Source organism: Bos grunniens, chromosome 19, assembly GCF_055505025.1.
Source record: "Bos grunniens cultivar Pamir isolate PY7600 chromosome 19, Bosgru_T2T1.0, whole genome shotgun sequence".
Lineage (NCBI taxonomy): Eukaryota > Metazoa > Chordata > Mammalia > Artiodactyla > Bovidae > Bos > Bos grunniens.
The window spans coordinates 44,931,858-44,952,927 of NC_141183.1; the positions used below are offsets into that span (position 1 = coordinate 44,931,858).

The 21,070-nt window shown below is 52.8% G+C and overlaps 1 protein-coding gene across 2 annotated transcripts in view; it reads left to right on the forward strand.

The window, feature by feature from the left end:
- The window catches only part of RAB11FIP4 (RAB11 family interacting protein 4), a 101,788-nt gene that overhangs the window by 41,854 nt on the left and 38,864 nt on the right, over positions 1 to 21,070 (forward strand). The window contains exon 1 of one of the 2 annotated variants that reach the window (XM_086360203.1): positions 20,823 to 20,938. The exons of the other annotated variant lie outside the window; for it this stretch is intronic. The gene's annotated coding sequence lies outside the window, so the exon portion shown is untranslated. Of the gene's footprint in view, positions 1 to 20,822; positions 20,939 to 21,070 lie in introns of those variants that run through there. 2 annotated transcript variants of the gene reach the window in all.

Consider the following 21,070-nt stretch of genomic DNA (forward strand, 5'->3'; position numbering starts at 1 on the left):
TTCCTTCCACACTAGCATCCCAGAAATTCAGCCCCTGGGGCTTGGGCCCACCCCTGTGTCAGACCCTTCTCCCAGGGTAGTGAGGGCTTGAGGGCCTGAAAACTACACCTGCTGAGCCTGAGGGAAAAAAACAAACATTTTATGAGGGATAAACAGCTGTTTCCTTTCCTGACCAGGGTAATAAAAATGACTGAACAGAAGAATACAAGACACTGCAGGAAGTCTGACTCTCAGGGAACTTTCTGTGGGCTCTGTGGGGGCTCCCTGTTAGCTGATGATTCTCCCCCAAGCTTCTCTGATTATCAGCACAGGACAGATAATAAGCACAGGACGGAAGGGCAGGAGGGACACTGCACAAGTCCCTGCCTCAGAGCCTTGCCCAGCCCCTGATTTGTTATGGTTGTTCAGTCTCTAAGTCTTTGCCACCCCATGAACTACAGCCCGACAGGCTTCCCTGTCCTTCACTATCTCCAAGAACTTGCTCAGACTCATGTCCATTGAGTTGATGATGCCATCCGACCATCTCATTCTCTGTTGCCCTCTTCTCCTCCTGCTCTCAATCTTTCCCGGCATCAGGATCTTTTCTAATGAGTCGGCTCTTTGCATCAGGTGGCCAAAGTATTGGAGCTTCAGCTTCAGTCTTTCCAGATCAGTCCTGCTGTGTACACACTCGCTGCATCTGGTTGGATAGAGGGGGACTCCTTTGACCACGGGGCTGGGCAGCTGAGTGTCTTCTCAACATTGACGCTGTGGCTCCATTCAGAACCCATCTAGAACGGCTGCCTTTACCACTTCTGGCCTGGGCTTTTTCTGGTGCTGAAACTTGGGATTTTCTTGCTTTCCTCAAGGAAATTTTTAATCTGGGCTGAACAGACCCCTGAGATGGGTGAGGGGTTTGGCACCCAGGCAGAGGCTTGTCAGGACCTTTATCTGCTGCAGTGAACATCGGCTGTGGCCTGGAAGGAATCATACCTCCCTCCACCAAGAGTGTGGTCCTGAATTGACAGGCAGGAGCTCAGCCTGGAAGAGTGATATGGGAGAATGTTTTCCTGAGGACACACTAACCCTCATGCCTTTAGACTTTCCACTCCTGGTATCCAGTTCCACGTCAGAAAGCGCTGTTTCATCTTACCTTCTTGCAGAAACCTCTTCATAGACGTGCATTTTTGTTTTTATTCCCTTGGCTTAGTGGAAGGCAACGCTGAACAGCATATTTCTTCAGCCTCCTTCAAATTGTTCCTGGAAACTTTATCCAGTTTGACATTTTTCATGATTTGATCTTTGTGTGTGTGTGTGTGTGTGTGTGTGTGTGTATTAGGATTTTGCACCAGAGAAAAAGTCTCTCCTGATGCACTGATTTCCTTCTCTCATCAGATCATGAGAATTGTGCTGTAACTACAGACTTGCTTTCCCTTTTTTCGGTCTTGGTAGTTAGAAAACTTAGAGCCAATGGTGAATCAGCTTTTCATTTTCTTATTTACCTGCTTTTTCTGTAGGGCTTATCTTTATTTTTTTAAGCCCAACTATTATGAGTGTCTTATTGTAAATAATTTTACAGATGTCAACCACAACCAAAAAAATGAGTCCCCCCCCCAAAAAAAAATGAGTTTGGATTCAGTAAGAAGAGACTAATTGAAAGGATTATTTCAAGGGAGGGCGAAAAGAAACTCTCAATGTTGAGGAAGCTCTGCAAGCGTCTCAGGCAAGGGTTAGGCAAGAGGAGATTTCTTTACAGGAGGAATAAACGAAGAACCACTGGGGGGTGGGGGGCCACAGGGCAGCTTGGCCCTCGGGGGTGGATCTCAGGCCAGCCTCTGCTTGGAGAGCTGTTGAGAAGGGGCTGCCTGCTGACTCAGCAAGGGTGGCTGGAGTTCACAGTTCACAGCTCCCCTTTGATGAAGAAGGGATGCTTCATCAGAGTTTGGTAAACAAGCATTTTGTTCTGTTGGTCATTGGGACCAGCAGTTCAAGAATGGCAATTTGGAGGGTGGGCCCCATTGATTCCTGTTTCCCTCCATCTAGACTGTGCACTCTCGGGGCCCGGGTCCAGCCTCCCTGATTGCTCTGCCCTGCCCAGTCCTGGGCCTGAGCGAGTTCCTCGGTTAGTGTTCACTGACTGGCCGAATGAGGGCCTTCCTGGAGTTGGGAGCTCACCTCTCTGGAAGTGCTGGAACAAGCAGGCTGCACCCACCCCCTCCCTGAGGGACCCCAGCTCTGGGCCATGACCCGTGCCCCCTTTCCTGAGGGGTCCCTAGCTCCCCCACCGCCTTCCCCTTCTCTAGAGGGCGCCTGACTCCAGGCAAGCACTGCTGATTCCCACCCACCCCCTCTCTGGGGGGCAAGGTGGAGGAGAGGGTGGGGAGGTGGGGGAAGGAGACAGACCCAGAGGGAGCAGCAAGCCTGCGGCCCTAGGAGTGGGAGCTGGGCCGGGCAGGGCCCCGTTTTGCCTGCTGGCGGGCCTGACCCTCCCCAGGCGGCCGCGCGCGCCCCCGCCCTGCTGCCAGGACCCCTCCTCTCAACTGTCCTGTCTGTGCCAGGATGCCCTGACTTTTCTCTCTCCCCTGCTTCTTCTTTCTCTGGTCTCTCTCCAGCCCATCTCTCTCTGGACCTCTGATCTCTCCTATCACTTCGAGTTGGCCCCAGATCTCACCAGGAACCAGACACAAGGGTAGGGCTGGGGCAGGAGGGATGGAATGTCAAACCTGCAAAGGCTTTTTTCTTATCTGATCTCTCATCACTACCCCCTCCTGTCTACTCAGACCAACCCTGCCAAGGAGGTACCATTACATCCATTTTACTGGTGAGGAAGCTGAGGCACAGACGACATTAAGTAGCTTGCCCACGGTCTCAGGACTGCAGTGTCCAGAGCCAGAACTTGAATCTGCACCTGTCTGGCCCCCCGGTAGTGCAGATAGCCAGCTCTGTGTCCACTTTTCCTGAGGCTTCTCAAGTTTCCCAGGCCTCTCCTCACTTCCCTGACCCCAGTCTGGGAGAAAGGGCCAGAGAGGTTTTCTTAGGACCAAAGGTAACTCATCTGAAATATCTCCATTGCTGAAGGACAATCTTTTACTCAAAAAAAAAAAAAAAAGAAACTAAGTCTGGGGGATGGGGGTTAGGCTGGGGCTGGGGAGAGGAGGCAGAATTCCCCCGGCCATTCTACTGTGTTTGGAGCTCTGAAGTGACCTCTGACCTGCACACCAGAAATATCAGTAGCGTTCGTGCTCAGTCGAGTCTGATTCTTTTGCAACCCATGGACTGTAGCCTGCCAGGCTCCTCTATCCATGGAATTTTCCAAGTAAGAATACTGGAATGTGTTGCCATGCCCTCCTCCAGGGGATGCTCCCGACCCAGGGATCAAATCTGCGTCTCCTGCGTTGGCAGCCGGGTTCTTTACCACTAGCACCACTCGCGCATAGAGGGTCCTAGAGCCTTTTGGTTGGTTGGTGAAGGCGGCAGGTCATGCCAAGCCTCCCCGTGCGACGCTGTGCTGAGATTGTTAAAATGTGCTTCTCAGAAAGGGGCTCCTCGGGACTTCCCTGGTGGTCCAGTGGTTAGGAATCCACCTTCCCAGGCAGGGGACGTGGGTTCCATTCCTGGTGAGAGAACCGAGATCCCATATGCCGCAGGGCAGCTAAGCCCACGTGCCACAACTACTGAACCTGTGACCTCTGGAGCCCAAGAGCCACAACGAGAGAAGCCTGTGTGTTACAACAAAGACCCAGCGCGGCTGCTCCCCCCCACCCAAAAAAAAAGAAAGAAAAGAGTTCCTCTGCATGGGAGTCTGATAAAAATGAGCTGCCTTCTCGGCTGCAGGGAGCCTTCAGGATGCTCCGTGCATCTCTAGGGCCGGAGGTGGAGGCCGATGCCAGTCTTCTTTGCTCTGGGAACCCTTCGTGCATCAGCATCTTTGATACAGAAATGCGGAACTGACTGGCCCTGTGGGTAGCCCAGAGTGTGGTGTGAAACATGTCTGGGGTGTGGCTGCCACTGCTTCCCCAGAGGAAGCAGAATGTGGCTTTGTGATAACAGTGTGGGGTTTGGTCAGCACCTGTTTACTCGGGGACCACAAGGATGGTGGCAGCGTACACCATCACGTGCGAGTCTGGACCCTCTGTCTCCTAGGAGGGTCGCTGTGCTACACAACTTTGAAGGGGGCTGGATGGCACATCTGGGAGTTGTGCGGTGCACAGCCTGTGCAGCTGAACATGGTAGTCCTGGGCCTGGGCCTCATCATGGTTGTCTGACTGTTGCAACAGCCTGTCTGTTGACGTCCTGGCTGCAGCTGGTGGCCACTGGTGGCTCCTGCCCCTGTCCCCTGTGTCAGCTCTTCAGTCCTATCCTTCTCCAAGCCCCTTCTCCACTCAGCCAGCTGCCAGTCTACAGGTGCCCTCCAGCTGTGCAGGGCCCTGGGAGAGGAGTTCTGCTTCTGAGATGGATGGGCTGTATCGTCTTGGGCAAATCACTTAACCTCTCTGGGGCCAGCATCTCCATTTGTGAAATGAGGATAAGATGCTTGGGTTGTAGTTTTCTTTATCACTGGATTCTGAGCTTCGGGAGGCCAAAGGCTGTCTGGCACTCATCTCTGTTCTGGTGTCTGGCACCTCCTAGGTCCTGGTGAATGTTTGGTCATTTTGATCAAAACCTTTCTGCAGCCTCCCTGCTTGTGTTAGATTGACTTACCCCGTATTTTTCGAACATTGCCTGCCCTCCTGACTCCCAGGCTTTGCCTCTGCTGTTCTCTTCCCTAGGATTCCCTTCTGCTCTGTCAGCAGCGCTAAGCATTTAGGGGACTGCTCAGCTGCCACCCCAGAACCTTTCCCAGCCCTCTTTCCCCACCCCCACCGACCAGAAGCAGCCTCCCCCTCCGCCATGGCCCTCACACCTCTGTCTGATGGTGGGGTCCTTCTGTCCCAGCCAGGCTCCTCTGTTGTTCTAGGCAGAGGAGGGGTTGGCACTTCACTGCACCTTCTGGGGGTTCCAAGAGCCTGCATGGTGCCAGGTACAGGGCAGGGCTCGGGACGGAAGGGCCCAGCGTGGACCAGAAGTTGCTGATGGCCCCAGTGCTCTTTCCATCTTTCCAGTCTCTCCCAGGCCTCTCAGGTGCCCCTGATGGAAGGAGGAAATTCTGGGCAAGATGGATGGCCCGGCTGCCTCCCAGCATAGGCTCAGGTGGGGCTGGGCCGGATCAGTGTGCTAATACCGACGTGGGGTCTGGGGTGGGGCACTTCAAGTTCGGGTTTGGAGTCCATTGAAAAAGTAGTCTTTGGGTCTAGTGCAGAAGTAAGCATGTTGGACACTCATATTTGGTGTCCTGGTTCACCAAGCCTGCATTGTTGTCATTGCTTAAAAAGGAAAAACACAACATTTAAAATGCTTAATTCAGGACCCGGCCTTGTGGTAAGTGAGCAGTGTCTGCTGTCTGTGAGAGGAGGCACACAACTTTGCCTTAAGAGCCTGGACTTTGGGGTCAGAAAGACCGGGGTCTGAATCCCAGCTCGTCCCATTCCTAGTGAGACTTTGGGTACATCTTGTCATGTCTCAGAACCTCAGTTTCCTTGTCTGTGAAATGGGCACAGCCTGGTACACTCTTCCTCAGACTTGTGAAGATTCAGGAGATGGAGTCGGAGCCCGAGGCTTTGGTTGTGGAGCCTGACAGCGAGTGGAGCCCTGGAAACACGGATAGCTATAAATATTACGACTTCACTTCTATTGTCTGGCAAAGAACCAGGAAGTTCTTGGACCGCTTTATTTTTTTCTCGCTTTCCATGACTAGCAGGTGGCTTTCTCTCCAGGACTGTTTTTTCATGGAAACAAAATTGTATTTTTTTGGGTATCACTTCACAGGAGTGATCACACATGACTAGTAGAGAACAACTCTGCTGTAAACCTGGCTGGGTGGCGTGCTAAGCCCTCACCTTCCACAGCCCACCACCCAAGAGCCCCGCACCCATGGTTCCCTACCCACACCCCGCCACAGACGCTCACTGCCCACAGACTTCCACCCACTGCAGCCAGGGTTACCCGTGGCAGCCCTCTCACCTACCTCACAGCCCCACCATCCCCAGCCTCCCGGCTCCCCGCCCCCAGCTCCCCATCCCCACCTGTCCGATAAGTACCTTAAGGCCATTTGCCACAGAGGAGCAGGTGTGCGGGTGAGACAGAAAGCCCCCTCCCCACACACAAGCCTTGACTCAGGTCAAACGCCATCCACACCTCCATCCTCCCCAAAGACCCCTCAGCCGACCCCTAAGATGCACAGATAAGAACCACGACTAGGAAGCCTGGTAACGCCATGAGCCAAACAGCCAGTCGGAAATCGATGGGGTGTGTCACTGCTGACCCCATGGTTAAGACTCTGTGCTTCAAATGCAGGGGGCGCAGGTTCTACTCCTGGTCGGGGAACCGAGATCCCACATGCAGCAAGAAAATAAAGAAATAGGTGTCAGACTCCTCAGTTTGACATGGTGCTTTCCCTCGGGACTGTCAAAGAGGCTGACAACACTTGTCTGGGGACCCTGTCTTCCCCTCAGGAACACGCTGTGGGGACCGCTGTCGCCCAGACTCCAGGTCCTTCCTGTTCAGAGTGTGGTCCGGGGAGGGTACACAGGTGCCTGTCTCTGAGGACTCTGCAGACTCTGAGGCTGAACCCAGACCGGCTGGGACAGAAGCTGCGTTTTAGCAAGAGTCCAGGTGGCTCATTCACGTGCTCCCCCGAAGTCTGAGATGTGCGCCTGAGGGTCCCTGCGATTGAGCTTGGAATCACCTGGGGAATTTAAGCTGTGCTGATACCTGGGTCCCACGCCCAGGTCTGGATTTCACTGGCTTCATGTTTGGCCTGATGCAGATAGTTTTTTTTGTTTTTTTTTTTTAATTTATTTCTGTATTTATTTATTTTTGGCTACATTGGGTCTTTGTTGCTCTGCACAGGCTTCCTTCAGCTGTGACAAGAAGCGGCTACTCTTCGTTGCAGTGCGCAGGCTTCTCATTGCGGTGGTTTCTCTTGTTGCATAGCACAGGCTCCAGGTGTGCGGCTTCATTAATTGCAGCACATGGCCTCAGCAGTTGCAGCAGCGGACTCGGTAGTTGTGGCACACAGGCATAGTTGCTCCTAGCGTGTGGGATGTGGGGTCTTCCTGGACCAGGGATTGAACCCATGTCCCCTGCATTGGCAGGTGGATTCTTATCCACTGCACCACCAGGGAAGTCCTGGATGTGAAGAGTTTGTAATGCTCTTCAGGTGATTTTAATGTGCAGAGAAGTTTGGGAAATCGCGGTTCTCAGTCTTATCGATGGACCCCTAAGCTGTGTTATTGCTTGTGTAAGTAGGATTTGGTGAGAGGAAGGGCACAAGTTCGGGCGGCCCTGGCCGGTGCGTGGATGGGTGCACAGCAGACAGGGTCTGGGATATCGCCTTGGAAATGTGCAGGGAAGCAGTGAAGGCCTTGGACCCACCTCAGGGCGGGAGCAAGGCACCATCCTAGGGTCCCAGAGCTGACTGGCTGCAAAGCTGGACCCAACACTTCCTTCCCTGGCATTCAGAGGTGCTAGCTCCACCCCTCAGTCCTCTAAACAAAACCTCGGCTAGGTACTGATCAGTAAGCCCGCTTCGGCTCTGATCTTGCTTTGCTGGCTGTTGGCTCAGGACTGCAGCCAACCAACCCTGAAGCCAAGAAAGGTAAATCCACCAAAGCTGGACGTATTAACCTAGGGGTCCCCAGCCTGCGGGATCTAGTAATGCCTGATGGTCTGAGGTGGAGCTGATGTGATAATAATAGAAGCAAAGAGCATAATAAATGTAATGCACTTGACTCATCCTAAAACCATCCCTCCTTCCCTGCCCTCGTCAGTGGAAAAATCGTCTTCCACGAAACCGGTCTCTGGTGCCAGAGAGGTTGGGACCCGCTGGGTTAACGCCCTGGGACCTCGTCCTCTTGTGTGATGAACACACACTGGGAGGCCCTCAGCTTCACGGAGAGCAGCGGACTCCAGGCGGGAGCCCCAGCCCTGCCACCTGTCAGCTGTGCTGCCTCACACCCGGCGGCGTCTCGGCCCTCAGTTTCCTCATCTGTAAACTGGCACAACAGTACTTCCTGGCTTCAGGGAGTGTTGGGGTTGAGTGGGATGAAGGGGACAGAGCTGCAGGCCGGGCCTGGCAGGGTGGGCACCAGAGAGAGTTGGGGTGGCTGAGGGCTCAGCGTCACTTGGCGTGGCCCCGGGGGTTTTGGGAACACCAGTCTCGGTCCCCAGCAGCACACCCTGGACCTCTGGGCCAAAGGGCCAAAGGCGCATACCGTTATCCTCTGCCAGACACATGGGCTCAATTGCCGTCCCCCACGGGTGTGTTTGACGGCTTCAGGGAGACCTGTGCTCCCTGCGTGGGGGTCTCCCCAGCCTCCTGGGGCTCATCAAGCAGAAGCTGGCCACGGTTTGTGCCACGCTTCCCACTGCATGGGCCCACTCACGACTGAGCAGCTGTCACTGTCATGGTTATTTTTATTCCTCCCTCTGGGAGCCCAGAATCAAAAGGAAACGTTAGCTCTGCAGCCTCGTTACCAAGAGCAGAGGAGCGGGGTAGGGTGGGCGGGTTTAGATCTTCTCAGCCAGGGCTGCACAGGCTCAAAGTCACAGCATCTCAGAGGGCAGGGCCCCCGGAGGCTGTCTCATATGATGCTTCATCTTAGAGATGGGGAGACAGACCATCTGCGGCCCTGGACTTCCCCAGCTGTGAGTGGGGCTGGGCTGGATCCTAGTTCTCCTGGCTCTGGGTCGGGAGGTCATTCCCCTGCCTCCTATGATGGCTGCAGCCAGGGAGGAATTAGGGTCGTGCTCCAGAGACCTCACCCCCTAGCCAGTGTTTTGGTGGGAAATGCAGAGTCTTGGGCCCCAGTGCATGACTCAGGAGCTGGGGTGGACTTAGGGATCTGCATCCTTAGCAAGCTCTTCTGATCAGTTTGGAATCACTGGTGTGGACTCTCCTTCTTGGTCCCAAAGCCCCAGACCTGAGCTCTGGGCCTCCTCGCTCCTCTCGGGCATCAAAATCCCAACCCCAAATCACAGAAGGACACCACCTGTGTGGCTCAGCTGCCAAGGGTAGGTCCCAGGGGAAGGGGACAGAGACAGGGTCCTGTCATGGATAAATACATGCACCCTGGATCCAGGCAGCCTGGGATCGAATCCCACATCTGCCATGTGTAGTTGTGGGTCCTTCCATTCATTTAGTTTTTTAGGTCATTATTGAATTTGTTATAGCATTGCTTCTGTTGTTAATATTCTGGTTTTGTGGCAGACAGACAAATGGGAATCTTAGCTCCCTGACCAGGGACTAAGCCTGCACCCCCTGCATTGGAAGGCGAAGTCTTAACCACTAGACCACCAGGGAAGCCCCTAGTTGTGGGTCCTCAACACGTTTCTTCATCCGCTGGTGCCTGTTTCCTCACCTGGAGGTTGAGGAAGTGAAGCTTCCCTCCTGAGGTGTTGTGAGGATTCAATGAGTTAGTACAAATAAAGTGCTTAGCCTTGTATCTGGCACATAATAAAGTCCGTAGAAATGTCGCTGTTTATGCCCCTTTTACAGGCTGGGTAAATTATGCTGAGAGAGGTTAAGAAACTGTCCTAAGGTCACATAGCCATTATGCAGCAGAGTTGGTTGGGGTTTCAATCCTTGTCCTACACAATAGCTGCCTGGGTGTCCACAGCCTCCCCAGCCCTGCCAGCCACCTGCAGCTCTGGTGGTGGGTTACAGATTGGCCAGGAAAAACACCCCCTTCCCCACCCCTCCAGCCCCTCATTGCACACCTCGGGTTAGGCTTGGTTATCAGTTCTTTTAGCCCCGGACAGAGCCACCTTTGCCCTAGAATTCCCTTATTGGGACAGAGGCTGCTGCCCCCCTCAATATCGAAACCTCAATTTTTGTTATGGCAACACCCACTTATACTCAGTTGAAAGCTTACTTTCAATTTCTGATAGAAACTGCACTTCCAACCTCTGCACTTTGGTCTAATAGCACGCTTTCAAGCATCAGCTCTTCTGGCCCTGGTGCCACTTTCTTGTCTGGGAAAGAAAGTGGAGTTAAGAACTTCCCTGGTGGTCCAGTGGTTAAGACTCCACGGTTCCAATGCAGGGGCCGCAGGTTCCATCCCTGGTCGGGGAACTAAGATCCCACATGCCACAGAGTGCAGCCAATTGGAAAGTAAAGTCCAGATGTCCTTAAACCGAATCTCTGCCTCGAGCCTTCTGATGTTTGGAAAGGACCTCACAGCGCCCCTCTATCCCACTGCCCACCACCCCATAGTCCTCCTCTGACTTCATTCTCATCTGAGTGGTACCGCTGGAATTGGGAAGTTTGGTCTAGCATCTGGCTGGTGCCCACCTTCAGAAATGGCCTCGAAGTACCTCTCTGGTTGTCCTGAGGCCTCAGCAATAGAGAGGGGCCATTCAAGCCTGTGGAGGGCCTGGCAGGCGCCTCGCCCGCTCTTTCCGCCGCCCACCCCTCTCCCTCTCGGTGGCTCCATTACGGCTCCTTTGCTCTTCTTTCATCCCCGATGGGATAGAATCTGCCCTGAGCGGTCAGGGCCTGGCCAGCTCTCAGGGCCCATTCTAATGAAGGTAACTGAATGCCCGGGCAGCTGAAACCGGCCCTTTGCAAAGCAGCCAGAGGAGGGCTGCCCTCAAGGGCAGAGTGTGCCAGCTCTTGTTTGCCTCAGCCTGGCATTCGAGATGGGCTGGGCCCTGGCACGCGGGTGGAGGGGCCCAGGAAGGGGAAGAGGCCGGAGAGCAGGTTTATTTGGGGTGAACTGGCCTGGTTCATGGCGGTTTGCGCTCAGTGCTCCCAGAAGTTGGAAAGGCAACAGTGGATTTGGGTCACAAGGGGGTGTGTGAAGGAGACGGTTGGATTAACCAGGATTCTGCTGCCAAATGCAGGGGCCCAGGGCTCTGACTTGGGGCCCTTCTGATCAGAGCTTCTCCTTCCCTCCTTTCCTTCCTCCTTCCCTCCTCCCTCTGCTCAGATCCCATAGATGCCAAGGTGTCTTGGGCAGACACGTGTCACTACTGTTCGGGGCTTTGTTTCTTAGACTCGAGAGGTCTGCAGAAGAGTGGAAGGGCTTGGGAGGCAGGCCTGCATCCAGATCCTGCCTCTGAATGTCCTTGGGCAGTTTATGTAATGGTTTTGAGCCTCAGTTTTCTCATCTGTGAAATGGGAAAAGTAGCGCCTCTGCTCTGGAGCATCCAGATTTTGTGAGACCTCAAGCTCTTAGACTGTATGGAGTCATCCTTAAGGATCTTTTTGTAGCTTCCTTGTGCAAATTTTACAGAGCACGTGACCGCCTGAACACACTGGCAGGGCCCCTCCGGAGCACGTGAGGATCTTAGACATTTAAGCTTTACTCGCTTCGCGTGTATACATCTACCTGGTGGGACTGTGAAGGATCGAGTGAGCTAATATGTGTAGAGCTCCTAGAACAGTGCCTGGCACAGCGTGAGGCCCTCGTAAGTGTTAATTTTTAATCTTACTGGCTCTCAGGGTTGTCTTGAGCATTAGGTGTGTGCAGTGTTAACTCCTGTAGCCCCACACTTAGTGCTGAAGATATGCTATTAGCTCACCTAATAGTGTTCGCGGTGGGCTGGCCGCAGTGTTGAGGTCTGGGGTCAAAACACTTTCAGTCTGGGAGAGGTAACCAAGACATCAGTTAATCACGTGCATGAGTGTATGCTCAAGTCTCTTCAGTCGTGTTAGAGTCTTTGCAACCCTGTGGACTGTAGCCCACCGCGCTCCTCTGTCCATGGGATTCTCCAGACAAGAATACTGGAATGGGTTGCCATGCCCTCCTCCAGGGGATCTTCCTGACCCAGGGATGGAACCTGTGTCTCTTATGTCTCCTACATTGGCAGGCAGGTTCTTTACCCACTAGTGCCGCCAGGGAAGCCCCAGTTAATCACACAGATAGGCGGTTCCGAATGGGATGGTGACGGTATGAGACGTTGAAGGCGTGTCGGGTGATCTCTGAGTGAGTGGAAGTCGCTCAGTCGGGTCCAGCTCTTTGTGACCCCATGGACTATACAGTTCGTGGAATTCTCCAGGCCAGAGTACAGGAGTGGGTAGCCTTTCCCTTCTCCAGGAGATCTTCCCAACCCGGGGATTGAGCCCAGGTCTCCCACATTGCAGGCGGATTCTTTACCAGCTGAGCCACAAGGGTGATCTTTAAAGGAGAGAAAAATGAAATCATTTGACTTGGAATGTAAAGAAAGTTCTCTCTTGAGACATGAAAAGAAGGAATGAATTCTTATTACTCTGATTTATGCATGTCCATCTGGAAGGGAAACTGGCACAGTGACCAAGGCCCAGCTAGAAGCTAAACCAAGGTTATCTTGTTCGATCTCCTTGACAGCTCTGAGATGAGAGAATGGAGCTCAAGTGGGAGAGGTCTTCCTTAGCTGATATATATGTACCCGGTGGTAGAGCTGGGATTCAAACCTCTACCATCCCAGCTCTTTCAGCTACACCATGTGGTTGGCATAGATGCACAGATGCCCTTGTAGGCTCATGGGACCTCATGACCTTCTCAGAGGTCATACTACCGCTACTACCAAAAGCAGCTGTGACCTCTCTGGGATATCAGACTCCAAGAGCAGTCAGCCTCACAGACTTGGAAAGCCTTCCTGACGTTCTCATGTACCTGCATCATCAGTACAACTCCACAGACCCAGTTCCCATGGCCAGCCCTGTCCTGGCTTTCTGGTCTACCCACTCGTATTCCTTCAGGGGCTACTGATGCTCTGTTACTTGTTACCTTGGAGGTGCTCACCGTGTGAGGCACAAGATGCACTTAAACCGTTAAGACAAAGCTCAGAGTTAAAAAAAACAAGTAGGGAAGGAGGAGCCTGAGTACTGGGTTCAGAAAACCACAGTAGGGGAATAAGCTTCTCCCTCAGATTGATAGGCATAGCAGAAGGGGGGAATGGATGAAATGTAGCTCTCATGACCCACTGGAAGGAAGCAGGTAGTCTGGGGTGGGGTAGGATGGGGACTAGCACCCCTTAAGCACCTACAGTGAGCCCCCCACTCTGTTGGGTGCTCAACGCGTTTTTGTTGTTGTTGTTGAAGCTTTGTTGACTTCTTTGGCTGTGCCGGGTCATAGTTGAGGTACGCAAGATCTTCCGTCTTGCATCTTCGTTGCAGTTGGCAGGATCTTTAGTTGCGGCATGTGAACTCTTTAGTTGCAGCACGTGGGATCTGGTTCCCTGACCAAGGATTGAACCTGGGCCCCCTACACTGGGAGCATGGAGTCTTAGCCACTGGATCACCAGGGAAGTCCCTTCCCTGGCGTCTTCTGGAGACAACACTGAGGGGCCATCCCAGCTCCAAAGCACCTGCAGGGTCAGGTGAGGCCTCGTTACAACTGTCTTACTATTCACCTCTCCCTCTGCTCCATCCTGCTTCCCTCGTGCCGTCTCTGGGTCGACCCCTAACTCGTCCCTCAGTAAACTTCCTCCACGGACAGTCGGGACCTCGGGGGAGAGGTCCAAGCTAGACATAAACCTTAGGGAGCCCCGGGAAAAGGAGAAGTTTCTGGGGAGGAAACCAGGAAGGCAGGCATGCTAGGAAACCAGGCTGACAAGGTGAAGGAGATAGGTCCCATGGGGTCAAGTACTACGGTGAGGTGAGGACCCATGTGGCTCTGGTTTATTCGTTTCTGCCCTGTGGAGCTTCGGGAGGGATTTTCAAAGCCAGGGCATAATCTCATATGGAGATAAAGACATTTCAAAGGGGACACTGATGATACAAGGAGTATCTGGGGTTGGGGGTGGTCGCAGGGACAAAGAGAAGGATTTGAGAAGGGTCCCTCTGTGAACCAGGCATTGCAGCAGATCGAAGGCAAGAGGGACCTGCACAGGTGGGTGTGGGGACCCATGGAGGGATCAGGAGCAGGGTCTCTTCTGGTTGCTTCTGTTAGGCAATCGTCAGCTGCAGGTGAGCAAGGGGAAGCAGTGCTCCATGGCAAGGAGGAGACCCGACTTGGCCTGAGGGCTCCCAGCTGGCCAGCAGTGAAGGTGTGATTCAAACCCAGCCCCAAACTAACTTGAAACCCTGGCCTCTGGGCTTCCTGAGCTGGAGAAAGTGCAAGGAATGATATTCCAAGCAGAGGGAGCAACAAAGGTATGGATTACCTGTTCAGCAGGTAATAGAGGTAGTAACACTACAGACAGATGTGGCGCTATCGCTGTGCTAAGTACCCTTAGTGATCACACGCATTAGCCACCGTGCCGCTGGCCCACACCTCTAAGTGTTCTTCGAGAGTTATTTCACTTAACACCCACCTCCCTCTCCATCCCTCAGTCACCCTATAGCACAGACCCAGTCCATCCTCATATCTTACAGACTCTGTAGTTGCAGACTTGCTAAAATGTATTTGTAATCCCCAAATCAACACCCACAGCATTTTCGTGCTCATCGGCAGACATGCTCAGAGATGACAATTGGAGGTGCCCAGCTGAGGTCTTCACTTTCAACTCGTTCTGCAAACAAGTGTCCCTTGTTTTTTTCAAGCAATGTTGTTGCGGTGTTTTTTTGTTTTTGTTTTTGTTTTTGCGGGGGCGGGGCCAGCTTTTGCTGTTTAAAAATGACCCCCACATGTAGGACTGAAGTGCTCCTCGTGTTCCAGAGTGTGGGAAAGCTGTGATATGCCTCATGGAGAAAATGCGTGGTGCATAAACTTTGTTCAAGCATGAGTTATAGGTGGCACTACTGGAAAGAACTCACCTGCCAATGCAGGAGACATAAGAGATAAGGGTTCAATCCCTGGGTTGGGAAGATCCCCTGGAGGAGGGCACAGCAACTCACTCTGGTGTTCTTGTCTGGAGCATCCCCATGGACAGAGGAGCCTGGCGGGCTACAGTCCATGGGGTCACAAAGAGTTGGACACGACTGAAGCAAATTTACCCGACACGCACACAGGGCTGTGAGTTCAATGGTAATGAATCAACACCATCCATCAAATAACGTGTCTTTAAACGTGCGGAAAACCAGGTCAGGGATTGATTGGTTAACGAAAATGTGATGAGAGGCTGGCAGGAATCGACTTGAACACCAGCTATCTGCTTGAAGCAGAGCTGGGGTTCGAACCTGGCTGGCCAGCGGTGAATGTGGTCCTGTGGTTGAGTGAGACGGCAGGAGGCTGGGCCTAGAAGAAAGGTTTCTTTTTCCGGGCGCAGGGAGCATTCCCTCTCTCCCTCCCTTGCGAGGGCCTCCTCTGGGCCAGGCCCCTCCCACGTCTGTACCTGGACACCGTCTGCCCGCCCGGGCTGTGGTTTTCCCCTAAGTGGGAGGAACACTGGCTCAGTGTCCTGGGGCCAGGGCCTTTGGTTTCCCGTTGCCGAGCCCGGCCCTGGAAGAGAAGCCACAAACGAGGTGTGTGTGTCTGAGAGGGAGGCTGGCTCCCAGCTCCAGATGAGCTTGTTTATTCAGGGGCAGCCAGGCCCAGCCTGCCTGGGTGGGTCCCAGTGCGCCCTGGCCCTGCCCCACCCCACCAAACCTCCCTGCCTGCCGCCCGCGGCTCCCAGCCCTGCTCCCGGCCTCTCATCCTGCAGAACCCGCAGCCCTTCTTTTGTCGCTTACCGGCCGGCTTGTTTGTTGTGGGTTTGGGGTGTTTTCTCATCTCCAGATAATGGAGGAGACAATTGTGGGGGACTGTGTTCTCCGAGTGGAATTACAAGCCCTTAAGGATACGTTCTTCTGCCCTGAAAAAAAAGATGTAAAGTGACGTTCATCCACTCCCAGGCTTGTCTCAAAGTCATGTTCCTCAGCAGCGGCTGAATTCCTGAGATGAATGGCCTCCAGCCTAGAGCGTTCCTGGGGCATGTCTGAATTGCTGCTGAGAGCAGAGGTGCAAGGAGGACTCAGGGCTGTGAAGAAGGGGTCGTGCCCGTGTGAGGGGGCCTCAGCGGGCCTGGGGCCCCACCTTGTTGGAGAGCAGCTGTTCTGGGCAGGCTGCCTCCAGAACGACTCTGGGGAGGGTTGGGGTGGGTGACCCAGCAGAGAGGGCAGCTCGGATGCTAAGCTGTGGGAGCTGAGAAAGGAGCCCGGGCTTGGAGTGAAAAGAGCCGGAATGGGACCCCATCATATACAGAAACTGCAGCTCAAGGACACAGCAGCCCAGGTAGTGTTTGGACCCCAGCATCTCAAGTGGAGGGCCTCTCTGGGGATTCACACACACAGCTCACACGAGTGTGCACCCGTGCTAGTGCCTGGCAGGGAACCCCCCTGCCTTAGCTCTCAGCCCTGGGTGTCCAGCTCTGACACCAGTGAGCCCTGGACTCTGCGTCCCCTTCTTATATTTCCAGGTGGCTGGCCTGTGGTTTCTGCTCAGTGAATGTTTGAATAACTAGTGACTGGATGAATAAATGATCTTGGCTCCACTGTGATTGCTTTGAGGAAGTGATGTTACAAATCTGAGCCTCCTTTTGTTTTGGTGCACTGTCTCTGGGGTCAGCTCCCTGGGTTTGAATTCTGGCTCTCCATTTATAGGCTTTATGTCTTTGAGTAGCCTCGTTAAGCCTCAGTTTCCCCATCTGTAGAATGGGGATAATACCTGCCTCACCAGATTGTTGTGAAAGTTAGATGAATGCATATCATGTGAGGCACTTAGAACAGAGCCTGGCGCACAGCAAGTACTTTGTAGATGTTTGCTATTCTTATCTTTAAAATGAAGACACTAACATCATGTTGTTGTGTGTGTTTGTGTGTCTGAGTGTGAGCGTGCCAGGAGCCTGATGCATTGTTTTCCCAAGTATGTTCCTTACAACACCGAGTCCTTTTGTTGTTAGTTCAGTGAGAAGGGGTTCTGTCCAAAGCTGGACAGCCTTAAGAAACCCCCAGGCTCTCTCCCCTGACATGCTCTGTGACATCTCCAAGGAGGAGCCAAGAGTTTTGCCCGCTGATTGAACCACAAAGCCCTTTTTATGCTTTCACAGTGCGATGGGGGCTCTGCAAAATACATTTTTGAAAGCAACAAATATTTCTTCCTTCTCTCTCTCCCTAGAGCCCTGGCCCCATCCTTCTTCTCTCATCCAGTAGCACTCAGGGAAAAATCAGGGCTCATCTCCTTGGGCTTGTCTGTGGGGCAGGAGGCAGCAGTCAAGTTCCCACCAGAAGGGTGGCTAGCTCTCCACTCTCATGTGGTCAGCCAGGCAGGGAGGATATCTCACCTTCAAGGGCAAGACGCTTTCCAGGACATATCACAAGGTGCATAGGGACACATCACAGAAGCCAGGTAAGAGCTGCCACTGATTAAAGTAATGTTGAGTTGGACAGTGGATGCTGCCCCAAGAATGATGGAGAAGGGCAGGGGACCTGACTTGCTCACAGTCTTTTGTCATCCTTATTAACTAGTTTCTGGTGATTTCAGACCATTCAGTTGCTGCCAATAAACTGGTTTTGCAGTAAGAGAGGCAGCTGGGAGTCCTGGACATGGGCCCACAGATCTGAGTGTGCATCTTGGTTCTGCCACCCTGGCTAAGCACTAACCCTTTCAAGCCTCAGTTTCCTCATCTGTAATCTAGGTGCAGAACATCTATCACACAAGATGACTGGAGTAAAATAAATGAGAAGAAATGAAATGACAGGCATACAGTGGATGTCCAATAGTTAGCTATTGCTGTTCAGTCACTCAGTCGTGTCCAACTCTGCGACCCCATGGACTGCAGCACGCCAGGCCTCCCTGTTCATCGGCAACTCCCGGAGTTTACTCAAACTCATGTCCATTGAATCGGTGATGCCATCCAACCATCTCATGCTCTGTCGTCCCCTTCTCCTCCTGCCCTCAATCTTTCCCAGCATCAGGGTCTTTTCCAAGGAATCAGTTCTTTGCATCAGGTGGCCAAATTGTTGGAGCTTCAGCTTCAGGATCAGTCCTTCCAATGAATATTCAGGGTTCATTTCCTTTAGGATTGACTAGTTTGATCTCCTTGCAGTCCAAGGGACTCTCAAGAGTCTTCTCCAGCACCACAGTTCAAAGGCATCAATTCTTTAGCGCTCAGCCTTCTTTATCATCCAACTCTCACATCTGTACGTGACTACTAGCTGCTATTAATAATAAGCTGCAGGGGAAGTGGTCTCTCTCTGGTTGCAGAGCCCCTGGCCGAGGCACTCACTAGGGCAGAGGGTGTCTCTTCAGAGCTCAGAGCTGACACGAGCTAGGAGGAGGGCATCTGGATCTTGGAAAACGTCTTTCTCATTTCCTTGTTTCTCTCCTTTCAGATTCCATCTCAGGAACTTCAGAAGAGATGCCAGGCCCCACCTAAAGAAATAGCTTAAGGGAAAGACTTAAGCAGCGAGCCCTGTGAGGGGCCAAAGGCAGGACCTTGCGGAATGTCCAGGGAAAGCTGTTTTTTACCCAGACGGCAGGATAAAGTCCAGGACAGTGGGCGGGGGCCCAGCTGCTCTTCCCTGAAGCAAAAGTCAGTGTCTAAATCCAGGGTGAAAATAGTCCTCTACCCCCAAAGTCTCTGTCCTGCTTTGGTTTCCTTCATTTCCTTCATAGTACATGTCACACATCATCATCCGTTCATTGAATTTTGTCTGACTCTCCCCACCTGAAAGCAGGGGCCACAGGAACTGAGACTGTGGATCACAGCTGTGTCTCCAGCACGAGGAAAAGGGTCTGGCTCATAGAAGATGTGTGAGTGAATGACGAAATGAATGAATGATGCCTGCGCCTGCGATCGCTCCAGCTCCCACTATAGTCACAAGCCTTTGGCAAAGTAGTTCCCAAACTTTGTTACATTGCAGTCACCTGGGGCATCTTTAAAAACAGCTGACTCCCGGTTCCCATCCAAGCCATTGGGATTTGGTTGCTATCTGATATAACCTGGGCACTGACTTTTTTTTTTTTTAATTTTGGGGGCTGCGCTGGGTCTTTTTTGCTGTGTGCAGGCTTTCTCTAGTTGCAGCGAGTGGGGCTGCTCTCCTTGGAGTGCACAGACTCTCACTGAAGTGGCTGCTCTTGTTGCCAAGCACAGGCTCTTGGGGCACTGATCGCAGCACACTTAGTGACTGTGGCAGGCAGGCCCTTGAACACGGCATCAGTAGCTCCAAGGCATGTGGAATCTTCCTGGACCAGGAATCCAACCTGTGGCAGATTCTTATCCACTGCGCCACCAGGGAAATCTTGGGCATTGACCTTTTTTAGGCTCCCAAGTGAGTCCAGTGCGCAGCGCGATTTTGGAACTGCGGCTTTACTATAGTATAGTGAAGTCGACTCTTTGCAACCCCATGGACTGTAGCCTACCAGGCTTCTCTGTCCATGGGATTCTCCATGGCAAGAATACTGGAGTGGGTTACCATTTCCTTCTCCAGGGGATCTTCCCAACCCAGGGATCGAACCCAGGTCTCCCGCATTGGAGGCGGACGCTTTAACCTCTGAGCCACCAGTGGCTTTACTATCCACTCCTAAAAATCAGAGACGTGGGCTGCCAGGTCTGGGAGGAGGTAGGGAGGGTCAGGGGAGGCATTTGAAACAGAAGAGAGTTGTTTATGCTCTTAAGGGTTTGCAGTCACCTGACTTTACAGAGAGTAAAGGACAGGGAAGTTTTCCCTCCTTGCCCTCTCCCAGTCCAAGTTCCATTTCCTCCTCACTCACCACCACCTCCTCTTAGAGGACTGGTTGAGTCAGAGGGAAGGCAGGTTCTCTGACCATTTTCCCTGCTTACTGGGTTTGCATGAGTAAGAAAACCCATTGTTTACATGAGCACAGGTTGACAAAAATAGAGCCTAGCCTTCTAACACTCGGCCCGTGTCCAGAGTCCATAGGACCTGGTCCCAGCCCAACTGCATAGATATCAGCCAGGTACCACACAGGACCGCAGGCCCTGGGGCAGATTGCTAAGGCATCCAAGCCAAAGGACAGACACCAGCACTGAGGTATTTGCCAGTAGAAGGAGGCTCCTGTTTCCGGGGCACACACCTGGTCCAAGACCTGCTCCTGGGCTAGGTAGGATAGGAAGTGATGTGCTGTCCGAACCGCAGCTCCCAGAGCAAGGGGTGGTCCGGGGTGCCTCTTCTTCCCTGTGCAGCACAGACCCTTGGACAGGCCCTCACTGGAGCAGTCGGGGAGTGGGAAGGTCTTTTCCTCGGGGTTAAGAGGCCTCTGTAATCCCATGATCCCACCTACTTCCTTAGTACCTGTTTCTCTTTCTGAAGCCACTGCTGATGTTATCAAAGGTTGAAATTGTCCCCTGGAATGGAAAGCTGAGACTTTGTTTTGTGTGCATGTCTTTGGCCACACCCTGCAGCATGTGGGATCTTAGTTTCCCCAACCCAGGATCGAACCCGTGCCGCCCGCAACGGAAGAACAGAGGCTTAGCCACTGGACCGCCAGGGAAGTCCCAGAAAGCTGAGACTTGTTTAGTACTTGGGGTGATGACTTTGGAATCAAGGGAAGACAAGTGCTAGGGGTGGGTGAAGTCTGAGACAGCAGCGTGCAGGGCTTTTTTCCACACACAGAGCAGTAGCTGGTGATACGGTGTTTGGACAGAAATAGAGTCCAATGTGTGACCAGGTTTGACCAGTTTGACAGTCCTGGTTGATGACTGATATTCGTCTTGGAGAGCCCTAGACAGAGAGTCAGGAGCCCAGCGCTAATCCCGGCTCTGCTGTGAACTGTGAGAGGAGAAGCCATTTCCCACCTCTGGGCTTGTCTCCTTGTTTGGAAATGAGTGGTTTCACTAGTGATTTGAAACACCTTCTAAGCCATGGCACACCTTGTCCGCGTGCAATTTCCTGTGGAAGCCTTCACGGAAAGCAGATAGAAGTGGAGTTATTCCTATTACTTATGTAGAGCACACCCTCACCCGGCTTTTGCAAGGTCTCCATAGAACCCTGAGGGTTTCAAGGAACCCAGCCTGAGAACTACTGGACCTGACGCTTGCCCCCTGCCCAACTCTGGTATGATTCATGTTGTTCTCTGTTCATTTGGCTCATGTTGGTTGGCATCAGTTGTTTGACTAATGTTAACACCAGGTAATGTTGAGAGAGCTCTTTCCCTGTTTTTGTTTTTTTTAATAATATTTATGGGCT